Source organism: Mus musculus, chromosome 6, assembly GCF_000001635.26.
Source record: "Mus musculus strain C57BL/6J chromosome 6, GRCm38.p6 C57BL/6J".
Taxonomy (NCBI): Eukaryota; Metazoa; Chordata; class Mammalia; order Rodentia; family Muridae; genus Mus; species Mus musculus.
Window position 1 is genome coordinate 144,938,950 of NC_000072.6, and position 6,499 is coordinate 144,945,448.

The following is a 6,499-nucleotide window of genomic DNA, read 5'->3' on the forward strand; positions in this document are numbered from 1 at the left end:
TAAAAGGCGTGCAAATCTCAACACTGTGGCCATTGAACACCACAAGTGTGACTGTAAAGAGAGCCCAGCAGAATGAAAAGACTGTACTCTCCCGTTTGTCAACAGGGGGCTTCTGTGTAATGCTCCCTCTGCATCCAGGTCTGTGTGCTTGCTTGTCTGTTCTGGAAATGAATGCATCAAACCATGGCACACCAGAAACTGCCCGAAGGTCAAAGGCAGCCAATAAGTACGTTCTGCAAACCCCTAGTCTCCTGACATGGCATTCTGCTTTCTTCCGATCACCACAACTTTGTCCCTCGTAGATGGTTTCTCTGTAAACCAACTAACCAACCCCAGTTCCTATGACAACAAACAGCCCAAGCAACGTGGCAAATTCTCAGATAGAATATGCTCTCACAGCTAACTTCACGCACTCTTTGGAAGTAATGGAGTTATTCCTAATGTCTCTGTGTATTCTACCCAAACTTCAGACTGTCTTGGCTGTCAGTGTAATACTGCACTAACTCCCAAAAACCAATGAAGCAAATCCAACAGGAGGCAGACAACAGGACTGGTAGTCAGAACTCAAGGCAAGCCTCTGATCTAGCTCAACATTTAAATATAAATATTAATATATTTAATAGTAATAACAATAAGGCTCAGAGAACACATGGTATGGATTTGCATCCCAGCAATACTCCCCTTTTACCTTCCTGGAAAGTTGGAGGTAAAATTTTTTATCAAATAACTCAAAAAGAACTTGCCGCAGAAGTGTGAGTTTTCCCAGCCCAATGTCCCAATTATCTAGCATGTTGAGCGCAATATGTCTTTGAATTCCTTATAATTCCTACCCTCCATCTCATGTGGAATTCTATTAATTCTATTTTCATAGGATGAAGTCATCGAGGGTGGAAACTATGACTTAGCGGGGAGGATTGGAACACTGCTGTGTCTCAGCCTGTGCTCTGGCACACAGGGACGCGTGAATGGAAGTCTTCTGCAGGCATCGATCTCTTGCTATAAAAGGGGGATATTGTGTTTCCTCTGCCCAACCGTATTCTCTGCCCACTGTGGAGAGAAGCCTGTTTGCTTTACCAAGTGTGGCTTGCTTTCCCACTCCTGGTATCAGGGCAGATGAAATCAAGCGCCCACTGAGTGGAGTTCCCATTGTCTGTGTGAATCATCCATCTGTCGTAAGAAGCCAAGTTTGAAATTATGGGTTGTAGATATGAGGTGCATGGCTAAATAATATGGTGCTGAGAGTGTCGGACTTTCCTGAATGTCCACTTATATGATCAGTGGGGACCTTTGAGTCTTCCCATGCAGGTCCAACTTAATGCACTAGGAGGTGGTCCACACACCACACTCAAGCCCTTATTCTGAAAGCACAGTTTATCTGTGAGCATCCACATTCTCTCTCATTTCCACCCACAGATTCTAAATCCTTTGTGGAATTTGAAATAATTCCCGGTGCCATGACACAGACTACAGATTCCACAGGAGCGCACGATGCAGACATCCAACTGGGAACCTCTCATCGGTGCCTAGATGTGGCAGACATCTAGCACAGGACAGCCATCTTCGGGGAAAACCACTGCAAACGTTTTCTTTATTGTTTGAGAACTTTACACTCTCATACACTGTGTTTTGATGAAGCCCATCCCCCACCCGGGATGGTTTACCACTCTAGAGGAGGTAGGTCCTGGGAGAATAGATCCTAAAAATGAGGTGGACGAATGCCTCATTCACAGCCATCTTTATTCGGGGCATCTGGCAGTTTATACCCTGAGGGGTAAGAAAGGTCACCTGTGTAAAGTTCTCATGAGTTCAAGCTGTATATAATCAAAGGGACAAGCTGCATGGGGAAGCAACATGCATTTCCATAGAGGCAAACGATCGATAAGCAAACGATAGCCAACTGCAGTGAATAATCTGAAGCAAACTCACTCCAATCTGCTACACCTGGGCGGGGCATGAAAGCCCATTCCAAGAGCAATTGTCTCTTGTCTGGTTGGAGTTTTCTCCCCCCACCCCCCATGACTCCATTCTTGGACCGTGTTCCGACACAGGATGATTGCACAGGGTAGCCAGCTTGGTTCTGCCCATTCTGCTTCCAGTCTTGCAAAAGAGTTGACTCTCAAGTGTCAGCTCCTTGCTATCTCAAGACTTTGAACTCTCAAGCTAGAGATGTGTGGTGTTAGCGCTGGTGAGAAAACTCCGCCTCCGCCTCCGCCTCCGCCTCCGCCTCCGCCTCCGCCTCCGCCTCCGCCTCCTCCTCCTCTCCCCAGAATGCTAAGAACAAATCTGTTCCCAACTTGGGTTTCAGGAGCTGAAGAGATGACTCAGCATGTAAGAACACTGTGGGTCTTGCAGAGGACCTGGGTTCAATTCCCAGTGCCCATACGGTGCCTCATAAAAATGGGTAACTCTAGTTCCAGGTGATATGATGACCTCCCTGACCCTCTCGGACACTGCACACATGTGATGCACATACAGACACTCAACCAAAATACCCATACCCATATAATAATAATAATAGTAGTAGTAGTAGTAGTAGTAATAATAATAATAATTAAGTGGAGCTTTGAGGAACCCAGGGAACTGTTGCTGTACATTAGTATTAAAATAGTTGATGAAAAAGCATTTTTAAAGATCTATTTTATGTTTAGCTATGTGTATGTGTCTGCATGGGTAGGTAGGTATGTTCGTGAGGGCTGGTTACCTCAGAGACCAGAGGACTGGATCTCCTGGAGCTGTGCGCTACTCAGCATGGATGCTGGGAACTGAACTTGGACCCTTGGTATAGACTCTCAACCATGAAGCTGTCTCTCCAGCCCCAGAAAAACATGTTTATACCTCACTTGAGTGTCAATTTTTAGTGTGTATGTGGAGAGATGGTGTAGATCAGGTTGTGTGGCAGATGTTAGTCACCTTCCTGTCACGAGTGGGGAATAAAGTTTATTCTGGAAAGACAGTGGTTTTCTTCAGTTAAGAATCAATAGCAGACATATTCCTCTTTCTAGGGAAAGGGAAATAAAATAAAATAAATCTCCCCACAGTTTCCCCACCACTATGTAATACCTGGTGGTCTGGAGGCCCAATGCAGAACTCAGTGTGCTGACTTCCTAAACAGGTTTTTAGTTACTGGCTGGTGGTTGTGCACACCTTTAATCCCAATACTTGAGAGGTAGAAACAAGCAGATCTCTCTGACTTCAAGGCTAGCCTGGTCTACAGAGTTCCAGGACAGCAGGGACTGTATAGGGAAAAACCTCTTTCAAAAAACAAACAAAACCAACAAATACAATATATTTTCATCATTTTCCTTTCCCCAGTTTCTTCCAGATCCTCCTCAACTTTCTCTTGCTTTGTGTTTTAATAATAAACTGAATTTGAGGGGGCCATGTCACTCTGTGTATAAACATGTTCAGAGTGACCCAGGGTTCCCTGGAGCATCTGTACAGACAGGTGGCTGGGCCCTGGAAAGACTTCATGATCAGCGTTTGTAAAGAATGGGTTGGTCTCCAGCACTTGCATGAGTCTTTTCCTTGTGGCTGTTTAAAAAGAGAGGCAGAGTTAAATCGCGTCCATACTCGTGAGTCTGACAACTTCTCATCTACCCCACAGGAACTCTCCCACTAAAGAATAACAATTTGGCTGGAGAGTTGCAAGTTCGGGGTTAGAGCCAAGCAGAGGTGCATGCTAGTGCATGCTTCAGCAGCCAGAGGCCAAGGCTGTGAGTTTGGGGGGCCACAGAAACTAAAACAAAGCAAAAAAAAGATAGCCTGGAGTGCTGAAGAGCTCCCTAACTGTCCTGCCAGCCACCAGACTAGAGGCTTCCATCAGAAGATCAGGAGTGAAGGGGTAGTTTCTGAGTGTGCAACCATGAGAGCCTGTGCCCTGCCCACACCCCTCCTTCTGAAGCCACTGGAGGGGCAGAGGTGGCAGCGGAGGGGAGGTTGGAGTGCACTTAGCTCATTTTGGAAACTTTCACTGTATGATTTTTCATGTCGCCTACTGCACTTAGAGTATATCCTTGGGTGTAAAACCCCAGAGGCCACTGTTCTCCTGATACTCAGGGACCAAAACTGCCACCTAGTCACCCTTTGAAAACTCCTATGATTGGTGTTGGGGGTGGGGGCAGGAAGTGATAAATGACATCTCTCAACAAAGGACACACTGAGTTTCCAAGAAAAGTAGACTCTTAAGTGAATTTCTGGTAAATTCGAATGGTTCTGCTGATGAACTGAAGAAAGGTCAGCAAGTGTGTGCTCAGAGAAGAGCTGCGAGACCCTGAAGGCCCAGCTGGCCTGTCAGGCACAGGGCAACGTGCTCTACTCAGACCTCGAGGCTGTTGGCAACACGGCCTTCACTGCTTACTGCCCAGGAATACAAGATGGAGAGCAAACTACTCAGCCTGGTACAAGAGCAGCACAAGAAGGCAGCAGCCTCCTTACTCTTTGTCCTGTAGTGAACGGCTCATGGAAAGGCTGGAATGTCCCACAGTGGGGAGGTCGGGAGGGGGGCTGTGTTTCCCAAACTTTAGTTCATGTGATCACTGTACCTGGAATTCCTGCCTGCCCCAGCCCCCGTCTTGAGGGGCGAGTTCAAGGATCTTCTCCAAGAAGCTGCCTTTTCCTCCTCCATGTGGGCCCCGAAACCATCAACGCCCCTTTTCCTCCTCCATGTGGGCCCCGAAACCATCAACGCCCCTTTTCCTCCTCCATGTGGCCCCCGAAACCATCAACGCCCCTTTTCCTCCTCCATGTGGCCCCCGAAACCATCAACGCCCCTTTTCCTCCTCCATGTGGCCCCCGAAACCATCAACGCCCCTTTTCCTCCTCCATGTGGCCCCCGAAACCATCAACGCCCCTTTTCCTCCTCCATGTGGCCCCCGAAACCATCAACGCCCCTTTTCCTCCTCCATGTGGCCCCTGAAACCATCAACGCCAAGACGACCTCCAACCTCTAAGGCGGCACGTGGAGCTAGGGAGGCAGCTCAGTCAGTGAAAGGCGCAGGTGCGAGCCAGGCCCTGGGATCCGTCTTAGGTGACGCTACCCAAAGTAAGCTGGGGAGGAAAGGGTTTACACTTGAGGGCTTGGCATGGCTTACACTTCCGCATCACTGTTCATCATCAAAGAAAGTCAAGGCAGAAACTCAAACATGGCAGGAACCTGGAAGCAGAAGCTGATGCAGAGGCCATGGAGAAATGCTTGCTCCCCATGGCCTACTCAGTCCACATTCTTATGGAACTCAAGACCACCAGGCCAGGGATGGGCGCTTCTGCATCAACCATTAATTAAGAAGGTGCCCTATAGGCTTGTCCACAGCCCAGTTTTACGGAGGCATTTTCTCAATAGAGGTTCCTTCCTCTCAAATAACTCTAGCTTGTGTCAAGTTGACATAAAGATTATCCCAGAGTAGGTTCTATACTCAAAAACCACGTTTTTAAAAGCCAGGCAAGGTGGCACATACTCGTAATCCAGCACTAGGATAAGTGGATGCCTGCTGCTCGCTGGACAGCCAGTCCAGCTTGCTTGGCAAGCTCCACACCAGGGAGAGACCCTGTCTCCAAAACACAGAACATGGATAGCACCTAACAATTATAGCTGAGGTCGTCTTCTGGCCTCTACAAGCACACAAACAAATACACACACACACACACACACACACACACACACACACACACACACACACCCCTGCTTAATTATTAACTTATTGATTTTTAAAACGTAAGCTATAAATACTAACAAGAAGGGGGAGGGAGCCCTTGACCTTCCATATTCCCAGTGGGGGTCAGCTTACCAAGCAACTCCAAGCAATGCTCCTTGACTCAAAACCCAGGCATCAGATCTGAGGCTGTTTCCAAGTAGTTACAATAATGAAACCAGACAACATCCGCCAGCATTGCCTTCCTTTTGTCTGACATCCTTCAGAAATGGCTGTGGTCATTTTTCATTAGTTCCCTAGGCTGGCAGTACTCCCAACCCCCCCCCAAAAAAAAATAAAATAAAAATAAAAAATAAGTAAATAAAAGTAAAACCCTACTGCATGTGACATTGATGGAGTATGTTTGGTATGTGGTGAGATTCTGTGTGTGCCTGTTCCATGTACCCTTAAAAAAAATTTAGCTGCATCTTTCAGAGGAAGGCGCCTGGTAACCATGGTGCCTGGGATGCAGAGGCCCACAGAGCCGTGCCCACTGCCCTGTGAATAAGGCCTTTGTTCCCTGCACTGTTTTGGTAGGAAATGGTTGCTATTTAGGTCTCCAAGCGGGAATATAAATTACACTCACCTAATCAAACAGACCAGTAAATACTGCAGTTAATCTGACAACTTCAAATTCCTGAGTTGCATTCTGACACACAATTTAACGCCAGCAATCCTTGAAAGCCTGCGTGCACCGTAAGCCTTTGGTTACTAAGAGCTTTGAGGTCTTTCATTTCATTCCGTCTTATTAATTACCACGAATGCCCCGTTCTAAACCACAGAAGAGGAAAGAGATGGCCTTGGGAAACATT

General features: G+C 47.2%; 1 long non-coding RNA gene across 1 annotated transcript; it reads right to left on the bottom strand.

Annotated features, from left to right (window-relative positions):
- Positions 1–1,676: 1,676 nt before the first annotated feature.
- Positions 1,677–6,080, bottom strand: Gm46721. The gene is made up of 3 exons (XR_001785412.2): positions 5,784–6,080; positions 4,944–5,046; positions 1,677–3,531 (listed from the first exon to the last, which is right to left on the bottom strand). It is a non-coding gene; the product is annotated as a predicted gene, 46721 (long non-coding RNA).
- Positions 6,081–6,499: the final 419 nt, after the last annotated feature.